General features: G+C 34.2%; 1 protein-coding gene across 10 annotated transcripts in view; it reads left to right on the top strand.

Moving 5' to 3' along the window:
- The window catches only part of LINGO2 (leucine rich repeat and Ig domain containing 2), a 1,132,704-nt gene that overhangs the window by 466,887 nt on the left and 651,833 nt on the right, over positions 1 to 13,984 (top strand). For all 10 annotated transcript variants that reach the window (XM_077912220.1, XM_077912219.1, XM_077912211.1 and 7 more), the window contains one exon: positions 2,730 to 2,816. The gene's annotated coding sequence lies outside the window, so the exon portion shown is untranslated. The remainder of the gene's footprint in view (positions 1 to 2,729; positions 2,817 to 13,984) is intronic.

The following is a 13,984-nucleotide window of genomic DNA, read 5'->3' as shown; positions in this document are numbered from 1 at the left end:
GATTGATTTAGTTTTTAGACTTTACATTTCTTTACTCCAATGTACCTAGCAAACTCTGAAGGAATTTCTACTTAAACAATTGTATTCCTTCAACTCCTACCCCCACCCCAAATACCCTACAGACATATATACTTTTATGAGTTTAATCAACACATTTCCCCCCACTTTCTTTCTCCATTACCTTATCTTTTCCCAACTTTATTTTCTTCCATTTAGCAAAATAATCTCTCTCTCTGATCCTTATATCTAGTGGTTCCTTTTGCATTCATACCATTTACTTTACCATCATAGCTTATTTTTAATCTCGTTCAAATAATATTTGTTCTTAATTAAAATTATCTTCTTCCAGCAAAGTTAGGAAATTCCAATGTGTGGGTTGAAGAGATAACACACATTCCTTCTTCCTTAAAAATGTCATAAATTTAATCTTTGAATGTAATCATAACCAAAAGGACTTGTGAGATTCTAAGATCATCGCTCCCCCTCATTCTACTGGAATGCTGAGGATAATGGACTTTATTTGGTAATTTTCATATTTCATATACATTTTTAATTATTCAGTAAATACTTTAGACATTACAAAATTTAAAATATTCAGAACATAAAATTTATAATTAGTTGGAGGGGCACCTGGGTGGCTCAGTAAGTTGAGTGTTCTTGATATTGGCTCAGGTCAGGATCTCAGGGTCATGAGTTTGAGCTCCACATTGGGCTCCACGTTCAGCAAGGAGTCTGCCTGAGATTCTCTCCCTCTAGTTCTCCTTCTGCCCCTCCCCTTACTCCTGCTCTCTCTCTCTCTCTCTCTTTCTCCTCTAAAATAAATAAATCTTAAAAAATTATAAGTAGTTGGAAAGAGCACCTTATTTTACGGAACAGGCAACTTCCAACTTAGGATTTTTATGCCAAGACATATGGTGTATAAGATAATGGCTACTCTCTGCAAAGTGTGACACTATGTCCTATTGATTAAATGAGATGGGCATATGAAAGCACCTAAAACAGCATTTGTCATAATGAGCTTTCAATAAAAGTTTTGGGTTGTTCACTGTAGAATTATAAATAACAAAATGAAAACAAGGCAAATAGTTGTGAATGCAGTTAGAAGATGATAAGGTTTTGGATTAGTTGATATGTTCTCTGAAAGTAGGATAGTTCTGCAAGATGTCTAGAAATTCATAAAATGTTGTGCAGCAATTCCTGGCATTTCATTATTTTTCTGGCTAGTATCCCATTATTCTGAACTTTAGAATACTTTCTTTCCTGCCAAATGTGGTCCACATTTTCCTTCACACTTTGTTTCTCCCTAATGTAAATGTAGCTTCCAATATCTTTCTAGAATTTAACGGGACATGTTATTCATTATACAGAATTTATTTGGACAAGACAAACATCTTTGCTTCAAAGTGAGTTCTAATAGCCCAAAACTGACAAAAGAGACAAAAAAGCACATAGTGAGGGATCCGGTTTATCAATCTGTCCTTTTTATCTGTTAATCTATCTGTCCATCTATGCTGTCTATTTATATTTATTTACATAAATATGTATTTATATTCACAGATATTACATATGCATATTTAGTTTCTAATAGTAGTCAATAGGAAAATTGAATTGGTAATGTAATTTTTATGAATAATTGTATGAATTTAGTTTCTTTTCATCACCCTTGCAATGGATTAAGAAGATACTCTTTTTTCTTTTTTTCCTGTTCTAACCTGCTACAGGTACCTTGACAAAATTATACTTCTCAGTTAGGAGCACAATTTCCCCACCATCTTTGTTCCTGCCCTGATATTATTTATAACCTACTGAATTAGAGATTCTCAGAGAATTTGGAGGGTAGAGGGCATATTTCCATGGTGTGGATTTATTGAAATTTGTACCTGAATTTAACAGTACATGTATGAGACTTATTGTGAGGGAGATGTAGGAGAGGAATGTAATACGGTTCCTATTGTACCTAAATAGTATGTGTTATGTATGGCAAACATGGAGAAGTAACACTGGAAAGCAGCAAGGTACCTATATATTTTGCTCTTCATTTTATTTCTATTTTAGCAAGTAGATGGAAGAAAAATATAATTAAAATGTTTTATCTACAAATAATTGAAGTAGGTTGTGAAAGTTTGAGTTATAATTATTTTACTGTATGTAGTGTATATTATCTAGAAGCAGAATTCACTTAAATATCTATATATTGCTTATCAACTTACCAAATGAATGACAGGTATTTCTCACATTCTATGAATCTTTTCCAGGAAAATTATGAGACATGAAATAAGAATACTTGCTGAAATATAGTGAAGAAGTCAGTGGTAGAAACTAAACAATGGAACTGACACCCACTACTACTTATAACTCAGTGTTATAACTAGAAAAGTATTTATGTTGGAAATGTGTATATAATAAGAAAACATTTAAATTACAAATATTTTAGTTTTTATAGTACAACAGCTTTTCTCAGTAAAATAGCAAAATAGCATGCAGTTGAGTGGGGTTTTTTTTTTTTTGTATGTTATGACCTGGAGTCTATTTTTGTGTCTTGGATGCTCCAGGTGACATAATTTTCATTACTATATTGTGCATTTAAAACTATGATAACAGCAATATGTAAGGAAGTACTTTTAAAAGGCACTGTGGAGTAATTATCAACATTACAGAGCTAATCAGCAACATTTTACAAAGACATATATTGCTCTAAACACACTCTTTCACTTTCCTTATATTTATAGAAATTGAAGAGTACCACGGGAATGCTGTATCGCCATAGCAAGTGCTGCTTGTGCTTCTAGTGTCTCATGGATTTTTAATCATATGAGGTAAATACTAAATTTATTTTAGTTATATTTTCAGTATGAAATGAAATACCATTTTGTGTCTTCAGACTTATTTTCTTTATAACAATAAGGAAATTAATTTTATTTTATTTGATCATGCATTTAATTAAGTAGTTTCCCTGGTTTATTAGCTCCAAAGTGACTTGAGGAAGTTACGGCATATTAACAATCCACTGTTAGGCTTATCCAGTTTTCTCTGTAAAACTATTACATATGTTACATATGATATGTTTCCAGTACTCTGTACACTGTTTTTATTTGTTTAAAGTGATTTTTGTTCTTTTAAACACTATGGTAGCATGGTTCAATGTTCTAGTTCAAATGTTACACATGGAGCAAAATGGCTAAACATATTTTCCTTTTTAGTACTTATGACATGGGTAACGATATTGGAAGTATATCACTATTAAATAGGTGGAAAATGATTTACCTCTGGGCTTTTTTTTTTTTCTTTAGTTCTGGCAAATACAACATTTACTCATAGTGTATTTAAAATATATATATGCCTGAAAGAATAGAAACTACCTCAAAGCCTTTTAGGGGCCTTTCTATGTGTGGTATAGATAACTTTCTTTTCCTTGCAAAGTCTTATTGGTTTTTCTACCTCCCCTTTCTCAGCTGGTGGTCACTGATTCACAAAAAAGTTTTTATTTTTTATTATTTTATTTATTTTGTTTTAGTTGTCTGAAAGCAGACTGAGACATTAGCAATCACTACTTTTGTTCACCACCTAACACTACAGAGAGAGAAATTAGGAATTGAGGGGTGCCCAGAAAGATAAGTCTTGGCTAGTAACTGTTAAGAAAGCCCTCATTTAACGCCAATACAGGGAGACATGTGGGGCTGCTTGCTTATGCCCTCATGAAGACCAAAAGTGAAGCAAAGAACATTTTCTTCTGAAAAATGAGTGTCCTAGAAAAGAAAGAGGCCTGCTTTTGGCACTCCTTCACAAGTCTACCAGACAAACAATAACGACAAGGAAAGAATGCCTTATTTGTGAAGTCTACCCAGGTGTTCATGGTGGACACAAACATACACACACATCTGGGATGATGTTTTGGGGCCCAAAGGAAACTGATACTTTCTATGCACAGAAATACAGGAAATGAAAATGAAAAAATGACGTATATTTCAAGGAGCAATAGAAAAATTAAACAGGCAGAAGGTATACTGAATTAGTGAGATTTGTTTTTAATGAAGGCATTATTGATCCAACTTAAATAATGAACTGCATGGTGGTGATGCATATGGCTCACATTTTATAATGGGCGATCTCCATTATGTTGACTTAGATGAAGTAATAGAGAAAGAACGGACAGTCATGTAAAGAGAATTAGAGGAAACTGCTCGTTTGCTCAGCACAAAAGTGTCTATCATTCACAGGGCTCTTCTAATCAAAACGAACATCTAATGGTACTTAAAATATAAATTTAATGTGATTTGAGGACACTATGAATATAATTGCTTCTTTGAATATTTCTTAGTATACTTTCATAGTTATTTTAGCCAGTTTAAGTAATCCTGATAAATTATCCCATATTTTCTACTTGAATTTAAGTGAAGTTCTACAATCTATCCCTGAGTGTGATCCCAAAGAACACTGGCTCTCTTCAGATGTCTATATAGTAGACAGAGTGATTTTATTTTTATTGGCAAAAAATGAAGCACATACTATGAAGGTTATTTTAAAACTTTTTTTTTTAAAGATTTTATTTATTTATTCATGAGAGAGAGAGAGAGGCAAAGACACAGACAGAGGGAGAAGCAGGCTCCTCCATGCAGGGAGCCTGATGCGGGACTCGATCCCAGGACTCCAGGATCATGCCCTGGGCCAAAGGCAGGCACTAAACCGCTGAGCCACCCAGGGATCCCCTATTTTAAAACTTAATATTTTATTTTGATGGGGTTTTTAAGAAACATCAAAGCCATATGGAAACTTTTATTTTAACAAAAATTTAAAGTATATAACAAAAGCAGAATGAAAGGACAGATCCTGTTTCCTCTAAGTTCTTGTTCTAACAGTTAAGCTCATTTTTACGTCCATTTTCAGCACCACTACCCCTGGCCCCCAAGACTGGCTCCTTCTCCTTTACACACAGTAAAGTCTTCATCTAAAGGGACAAAGAGAGATTTTAACATTGCCCCCCCCCCCCACTTCCACAGGTAGTGAACTATTTAACCTATTTTTTATTGCTATTCTTTATTTCCTCAAAATCTTTGGTGAGGTTTTAAAATTTATTTTCTTCATTCTAAAGCCATCAGAATATATTTTTAAAATCGGTATTAGTTAGGAGCAAAGTAAATTGAGAAGATAATGGAGACATTTTCGTTTTTCAAAAAAAAACCAAACATAGACTCAAGTTTAGAAGGTTAAGTGTCATCAGTGTGATGACAGGGTGTAATTAGAAAGTGGATCACATTAAAATGGGCATATTGAACAGAGAGGGTACTATAGACTCGGTCAGTGCTCTGAGTAAAACACCCCCAAAACACTGTGATCTGAGTATACAAGTTGAAGGAGGATATTGATGAGCCTGAAGATAACTGCCCAGAGTGAGCATGATAATGAGGGAGTTTGAAAGTTTGAAAGAATTATGTGTGCCTTGTTTTGAGGAGAAAAGACTAACAAGTGTTAGAGATGATAATTTTCTGTAAATATCTGAATTAATGTCAGAAAGAAGGGAGCCTAGTTAGTATTTATAGCTGTGACTCTGAGGGAGGTCCTGAGAAATATGGGTCTACGGTGTACAACATGGGAAGGATTTTTAAGATAATATTATATGGGATTAGTTTAAGTAAACACAAAAAACAAACAAACAAAAACTGTAAAAAATAGAATTTTTCTTGAAACAGAATGGGCTGCTGTAAACAGTGTTAAGAGTCCTGCTTCTAGAGATGTCACCTGAAGGCAGTTGACTGACTAGCTGCTTCTCACTGGGGATTCATGTATTAATAAGTGTTTGAAAAGATGAGTTTGCATTTCTCTCACTATTCATTCTTTGATGGTCTTTTACATAGTAAAATATTCTTTACAGACATCATCAGTATTTAATACTAAGTGATACTACTTTATGCCCTATTTTTCTTGATTTAAGATGAATTTTTATATAAAGAAATTTTATTTAGAAAAATACTGGAATGGTTCTATTTTAATTCTGTCGCTAAGTAGAACATGAACTTGAAGTCAACAGTTTACCCTGTTTTAGTCCATGTATAAAGTAAGGAAGCTAAGCAAATGACCTCAAGATTCTTGCTAGTCCAAAAATCTCTGAATTTCATCTATTGGGCAGAAATTGCGAATAGTGTGGGAGAATGTTTTAGTGGTTGCAATCTCAGGCACAGGGCAGTGGTTCCTAGGTTCTCACTCACTGCCTTTGTTACTTTGGTAATTTACGTGAGGTCTCTGGGGCTTAGTTCACTAGTCCGTAAAAAGAAGATGTGAAACTACTGCTCGATATTGTCTTGGATGCTTATGTAATGATAATGGTAAGAATGAATGGCTTAAAATCAGCCATTACAAACTACATGCTTTTCCAATTCACTGACCTTGAATTAGAGCCCAACAATTATGTAGTTATCTCAGAGCACATTTTATAACATAAAGTTAAATATTGTTATATTTAACTGTTATTGTTTAATGATTTTGGAATATGACTAGGATAAGATGGTTAGACTTCTATTCATATATTATATAAAACCAGAATTGTTTTTGTTTTGTTTTTGTTGTTGTTGTTGTTTTTCTGAGGAAGTCTAGACATTGGCTATAGATATTCCCTTTTGTACTTGTCTGTATAGGTGTAATGTTAGCCAGTTCAGGTAAGTGTTCTGGTTAGGTGTCTCAACTCCTGAGAAAATGCCCAAATTATGCATGTTTTAAAACCCATGGATAGGGCAGCCCAGGTGGCTCAGCAGTTTAGCGCCGCCTTCAGCCCAGGGCATGATCCTGGAGACCCCGGATTGAGCCCCATGTCAGGCTCCCCGCATGGGGCCTGCTTCTCCCTCTGCCTGTGTCTCTGCCTCTCTCTCTCTCTCTCTCTCTCTCTGTGTGTGTGTGTGTGTGTGTGTCTCATGAATAAATAAATAAAATCTTAAAAAAAAATAAAACCCATGGATATGTCCTTAATTAGTAATACCAAATGTTTGTGGTCTGTAACTCACCATACAATCAATATATGCGTCATAATTTCTGTCAGCCAATATCAATCAGCAAAAGAGTGGTAAGAAATAATAATGAGGGAAGATTGTCCAAATGACACGAATGCTTTTCATTCATCAGTATAGATTAAATTTTATCAATGGATTAAGCAAGACTATTAAAATCTTTGTATTTACTCCGTGGAAGTGCTTTCAATGAACCACAGCTTGTATCAATGCAATTGAATTACGTTGATTTGTGTTATGGATGCTAGAAATTCATGCTTGCCTTTATGGTAGTAATGTCATTCATGATGTGGTTTTCTTCATCCTTTATGAAGTTTCTCCATTAAGAAGATCATGTAACATACTTCCAGTCTAAGCACTCCAAATACATGGCTTCTCTTGGAAAGTTATTTTTAACTATGATTCCAGTAGACTATGTAATGGATTTATTTGCAGGTGTGTGTAGGGTACCAGGAAGCTCAAAACCAAATCTGTTGCAGATATCTGGCAAGTGAACAGAATCCAATAGCATATATGGTAGTGAGGTATAGCTGCTATGGGATCAGTCTAGGGATGGATCTCATCTCTTATTTGGCTCTAGGGTAGATTTGGTTGGGATATGACCTCATTTTTCTTTTCAGTGTTTATATTATGGTGGTGTTGTGAAGACTGAAAAGAAAAAACAATATAATAATACTCATTCTTAGTAAATGTTAGCTTAATCAGTACTAAAATAGAGATTCCCAAGAAGTAGTTCTTTTTCCACCACTTTTCTTGACCTATCAAAATACATATGCATGCATGTTTCCATTCAGTAAACATTTATGGAGCATCTATTATGTTCATTTATTATTCACATGTATGTGAGTAAACAATACAGTCAAGAACCTTTTTGTCATTTAACTTATGTTCTAAATGGATGCTGTATAGAGTCCATTAACAAGAAAAATATTTAAAAGAAAACATTCAATAATAAGTGCTAAAACAACTTGAGAGCTTGTGGAACTACTTGGAATTGTGTTGTCAGAAAAGGTTTTAACAATGGAGGTGACATTTTTAAGTAGGGACCTGAGTGATAAGAAGGAGCCACCTGTGCAATATCTGCAGGAAGAGCTTTCAGAGAGGAGGAAGCTTTAATTCCCAGGAAGAGGAGATAATCATCTGATTGGAGAGATTCCAGGACATTGTGGGGTAGCCATCCAATTAATATTTATGCACATAGGAACCAGTCTGTCTTGTCTTCCTTTCAAACTGAAAGGTGCTTTAAAGCCCTTCTACATGGAGGAGCTCAGCCATCTTTCTTACTAACATACTCTTCTTTTTATGTTCTTTCCAATGGTAAGCTGGCCAAGGGCTCACTCCCTAGGTAGCTCCTTCGTTGACCTATTATTTTCCTTGAAAACATCCAGTCTGATCAATGTTAAAACGTACGATTTAGGCGTAAATTTGGAGTCAGGTAGCAGAGGTCTCTCAGGCTTCTAATCCAAGTCCTGGTTCCAGCCCAGGTGATCATAGTTCTCCATTTGACAGGTCCTGAAGACTATTAATAAGAAAGAGGAACTTTGCCCTCCTTTATTATTGTTTCTTGCAGGTAGCTCCTTTAGGAGTGACACAAAGAGCAGTACTGTTTTTGATAAAGGAGTCCAACAAATCTGGAGTCCCCCAGACATAAACTACTTGATTTCAAGTAGGTACTAACCTTATCCTTGGCATTATTTTATCTGTTTGGTTTTAAATTTTTTCCTCATTTATTTTGATCTCACACCACAACAACTGAGTTGGCTATCCCAAGTCCTTTTCAGAATAAAACAGGACAATAATACACTCTCTCAATATAAATATTTAATTTCTTATTCCTATTTGCCAAGTATGTCTTATTACCTATTGATTGCCTTTTTACATCTAATAATATCACAGTCTAATCACTCTGAATAAAGGATAATACCTCAGGCATCTTTACGCTTACCAGTTAAGATATAGTCTCAGGTTGATTATCCTGGAGATATTGGTCCACTTTTTGTGTTTCTCTCAACCCTATCCTGGTCCTCATGCATTTTGTGTGCATGGTAGTTGATCATTTTAGGCCTCAACAGTTATCTTCAGTGCATAGCAGGCAGGGGAAGGGAAAGGAACTAAAATTAAGAATAATCTTTTCAAATGTTTTATATGTTCTTTCTATGCCCATATGTATTTTTAGTGATCAGTGTTTTCACTAAAAGAGGTTAAAATATTATTAATATGTACATTGAATCAACTCTGCATTTGGTGCATACCATTCCCACAAGGCACGAGGGATATCTAATGAAAATGCAACTGCGGATCAACATGCTTGCAGCATGACTTGTTTCTCACCAGAAAAGAGGCTTGAAATGAATTTTAGTCCCCCCTTTTTTTTTTCAATCTGACAGATATAATTCCTGTCCTATGTTTATCTCCTCATATTCCCAGAAAATTCTGAGAACCCTCACACTTCTATCCTATATATGTAAAGCTCTATTGGTATTTTTGTACTTCAACTATTGAAGACTGCATTTTTTTTTGGAGAAAGATCCATTTTCATAAAAACTGTTAGAAATCAAAATTTTTGTCTGCTGAGTGATCAAAAGTTTCAATGGTGGTGGATCTCAGTGGAAATATGATAACATCATTTTTGTATCAACATTTATGCAACAACTTTTATAGCACTCTGTCCTGCATGAACCAGGCACTGTTTTAAGCACTTTACAGTATTTATTTAATTTCCATGATAGCCCTATGAAATGAATTTTATTATTCCCTTTCTGCAGATGAAGAAACTAAAACTGAGAGGATTAATAACATGCCCAAGATCACACACAACTGATAAATACAATGTGTTATGCAACAAGATACACTTAGCAACTAAGACCTGCAACAGAAGAATTGTTGAGAGCCTAAAAGCAGCAGTAACAAGACCCAGTCGTTGCAGAATGAAAAATGGTCCTCTCTGAGATCTCTCTTCAAAATCTCCTGTCACTTGATAGGTTATATGAGTAAGAATAATTTCAGAAATGGATAAACAGTTTATAAATATGAAGTTAAGTCTGTATTAAGAAAATTTAAGAGCAAGTGATAAAAAAGGCATCAATTTCTTTTGCTTGGAGCCTAAATAATTTTGCCACCCCATCTAAATTTTCCCATATGAGAGGGAGATAAGTAAGATTAATCTCAGCTGGTCTCTGGTAAATCTGTTTGCATTGGGTCTCCCTCTGGACTCTGATTACATTTTGCCCTACTGTTATGTGACAGTACCTAGCATCCTTGGAATCTTTTTATGACTCTGAATTCGTGCTGCACATGTGATTTACAGTAGCATTTAAAAAGTGCAGCACCTAATTAATTCACCAATCAGCTGTCAGAGCTTGTGATCTTTTCCTGGTTCACTGTTGAGCTCCCTGTGGGAGCATCAGTATTATGAAAGTGCCGTTTCCATTATGCTGTGTGTGGTGTTAGAGCAGAGTACTAAGTTATGCAGCTTGTTCATGGAAAATAAGCCATCCTCATGAGTGCCTTGATGACTTTGTTAAAGATACCTTCTTCCACCCCTGTTCTCTTGTTCTTGTGAATACTGTGGCTCCTCAGGACAACAGGGTTTTCACAGTGGCATAAATTAAGAGAAGGGAGATCAATGTATTTCAGTTTCATACCTGTGTTTTTTCCTCTTGCGTTTTTCTATTTTATCCTTAAGAAACATTATCCCATTTACTTTTTTAAAAAAAGCAAATTGAAAATCTATCTTCTCAGATCGTATATTCTCTGAAGACCTTCTTGTCTCAAACATTCCAAAATAAGGACACTTTATGCACAATAGGAATACTCAAGGCTACTAAGTATTTCATGGACTTACAAAATTATGTGAACATGTTTTATGAGTACTTTCAGAGAAAAAGAAATATAGGAAGGAAAGATATTGTGTTTGTAGAATTTTAGAATCAGGTTTATTTATGATTAATATGTACTTTAATGATTGCATGACTGAGTTTTTTGCTGAGTAATAAAGTCCTCCAAAACTTCCTTGCTTAACACAACAATCATTTGATTGTTTCTCACAGGTCTGCGGGTCAGTGGGCGGTTTTGATGATCCTAGGTTTGACTGACTTCAGCTGAACTTGCTCACATATATGAGGTCGGCTGTGGATAGGTCAGGAGTGACTAGTCTAGAATGACCTCGCTCACTTATGTTGCAATTTTGTGACTGAGGCACCAAGAGTGACTGAGCCATATGTTTCTATCACACAGTTGATTATCTTGAACCAATTCACATAACAGATGTCAGTTTCAAGACTGACATGGAATCGAAGCATTAAGGCCAATGTTTAGAACTGGCCCCGTGTTGCTTTTATCACATTCTGTTGACCAAAGCAAGTCACAAGGCCGCCTAGAAATAAGGAGTAGACAAATGAATTCTACCTCTGGATGAGAGTAACTGTGAAGTAACACTACAAAGAGAGTGGATATATGAAAGAGAGTAATTAGGGCAATTGTGCAATCTATCGCTTTTAACTACCTGGCAGAGTTTAATGTTATATAGACCTGACCTAGGTTTAGTTTTTGCACTGTTACCTTATCAGGCTGGTCCACCAATCAAAAACAGTTCTCAAATTTGACAGTACAACCTTATATCACGACAGCAGTACAATACATTCCACATCCATTCAAAACATTTTATTTCAGATGTTTCTTTTTTAATTGGTTTTATTGAATAGAGATATAGAAAAATATTAAAATATGTATGAGTTGTAAATTAGGCTGCAAATGCATAACATTTTGCACATCATTAAGTATAGGAAAACCATTAACATATCATGAAGTAACCCATATATTCTTCAATCCCATCTCTTTCCTGTCCCCTCAGAGATAAACTGTCTTCTGAATTCTATCATTCTTTTGCTTTTCACTATAGTTTTGAGACATATTTCTACCATTGTATATTTGCTTCGGGATCCATATCTTTTTTTTTTTTTTTAATTTCACATAAATGGAATCATACTGCCTATTACCAGAGTTAGCTACCATTTCAATTTTTGTATTTTAGTCAAAGTATCTAGTCTATTGATCTTGATTATGGTGCTAATGTTTTCTTTAAATCTTCAACATTATTTTAAATTTGTTGTTTGTCTACTCATTCTTGTGTTTCTTGATCTATTTCCTAATTATTTTGAATTGATTAGTTATTCTCATTTCTCTTTAGTTTAGTTTAATGCTTATATTCTCTTTTCTAGTCTTTAATGATTATCTTAGAAATGTAATTATGTTAAGGAAAACTCACTAAAGTGTGAAGTTCAATCTTTACTCTCCTTCTAAACAATATAAGAGCTTGGAATAACAACTACAATCAGCTCCCTTTAATTTTAGCAATTTTCATGGATTTTACTTCTATTGCAATATTTAACCCAAATGACAATTTTATTTTTGCTTCATATAGGTAAATAAGAATATTGCTCACTGTGTTTGCTTACCATTCCTTCTTGTATCTGAGATCTTCCACTTGAGATAATTTTCTTCTGCCTGAAGAACTACATCTAAGATACATCATTTTTTGGTAGCACATGCTTAGTTTTTGTCCATAAATGTCTTTATTTGTTCCTCACCACTGAAGGACATCTTGTGAAATATATGCTTCTGGGTTGATAGTTATTTTGCTCTAGCATATTCTATTATTATACTAGTCTTCTGGTATGTACATTTTCGCTGTTCAGAAGTCAGTTGTCCACCTAATTGCTTTCTGTGAAGATGATCGATCTTTCTTCTTCACAGCATGTAACATTTTTATTTTGTCTCTGCTGCCTTTAACTTTTACTGTGTTATGTCCAGATATCAAATTTTTCATATTTATTTTATCTTATTTTATTTTGATCTTAGGTTATTTAATATTTATATTAATGTATTCTATCAATTATGGAAAACTTCTCAGATGTTATTTACATACTACCTTTACTCATTTGTCTCTTTCCTTTCCTTCTGGAATCAAGGAGGTAAAAGTTAGTTTTCATGCTCTATTCATATTTTGGATTCCAGTGTGTTCTTAATTTTTGGTCACTGAATTCAATTTTCTTTAATTGGTTTAAGTTGTGACATAATTTTAAATATGCAGCAAGGTCCAAAGAAAAGTAATAAAGATTTTTATGTACCTTCATCCAGATTTTCCAGATGTTAAAATTTTACCACATTTCCTTTGTCATATCCTCTCTCTTAAACATTTAAGGTTAACCTGAGTCACAATACCTCTGAATCATGAAATGTTTCTTTATATTTTTTTCCTAAAAACAAGAACATAATCTTCATAACCACAATATAATTATAAAAACCAAGATATTAATATAAATTTTATATTAGTAATTAATATTCAGGAATATTGGTTTTTATCCATTGCTGTGATTACTCCAAAATGTAGTGGCTGGAAACAGAAAATCTGTGAAAGTCCTCAATCAAATGATATATACTGGCAAATTAGATACAAACAAAACAAAATAGAGGATCCCTGGGTAGCTCAGCGGTTTAGTGCCTGCCTTTGGCCCAGGGCGCGATCCTGGAGTCCCGGGATCAAGTCCCGCATCTGGCTCCCGGCATGGAGCCTGCTTCTCTCTCCTTCTGTGTCCCTGCCTCTCTCTGTCACTCTCTCTATGTCTACCATCAATCAGTCAATCAATCAATCAATAAGTCTTTAAAAAAAATAAAACAAGTTCATCCAACTGTAATGTGTATGAGGAACACACTTTAAATATGAAGACATGCATACGTGAAAGTCAAAGATATTCCCTGTAAATAGTAACCAAAAGAGAGTAGACAAAATAGATGATGTATCAGACAAAATAGACTTTAAGTAAAAATTGTTAATAAAAGAGACAAAGAAGGACATTATATATAATAATATAAGGTCAACTCACCAAGAAGATATAATAATTATAAAGATACATGCAGCAAACATCAGAGCTCTTAAATATATTAAGCAAATATTAATAGAATTGAAGTAAGAAATAGCTCTACAATAG

Source organism: Canis aureus, chromosome 10 (genome assembly GCF_053574225.1).
Source record: "Canis aureus isolate CA01 chromosome 10, VMU_Caureus_v.1.0, whole genome shotgun sequence".
NCBI classification, from domain to species: Eukaryota; Metazoa; Chordata; class Mammalia; order Carnivora; family Canidae; genus Canis; species Canis aureus.
This window is presented reverse-complemented; position numbering and strand designations above follow the sequence as displayed.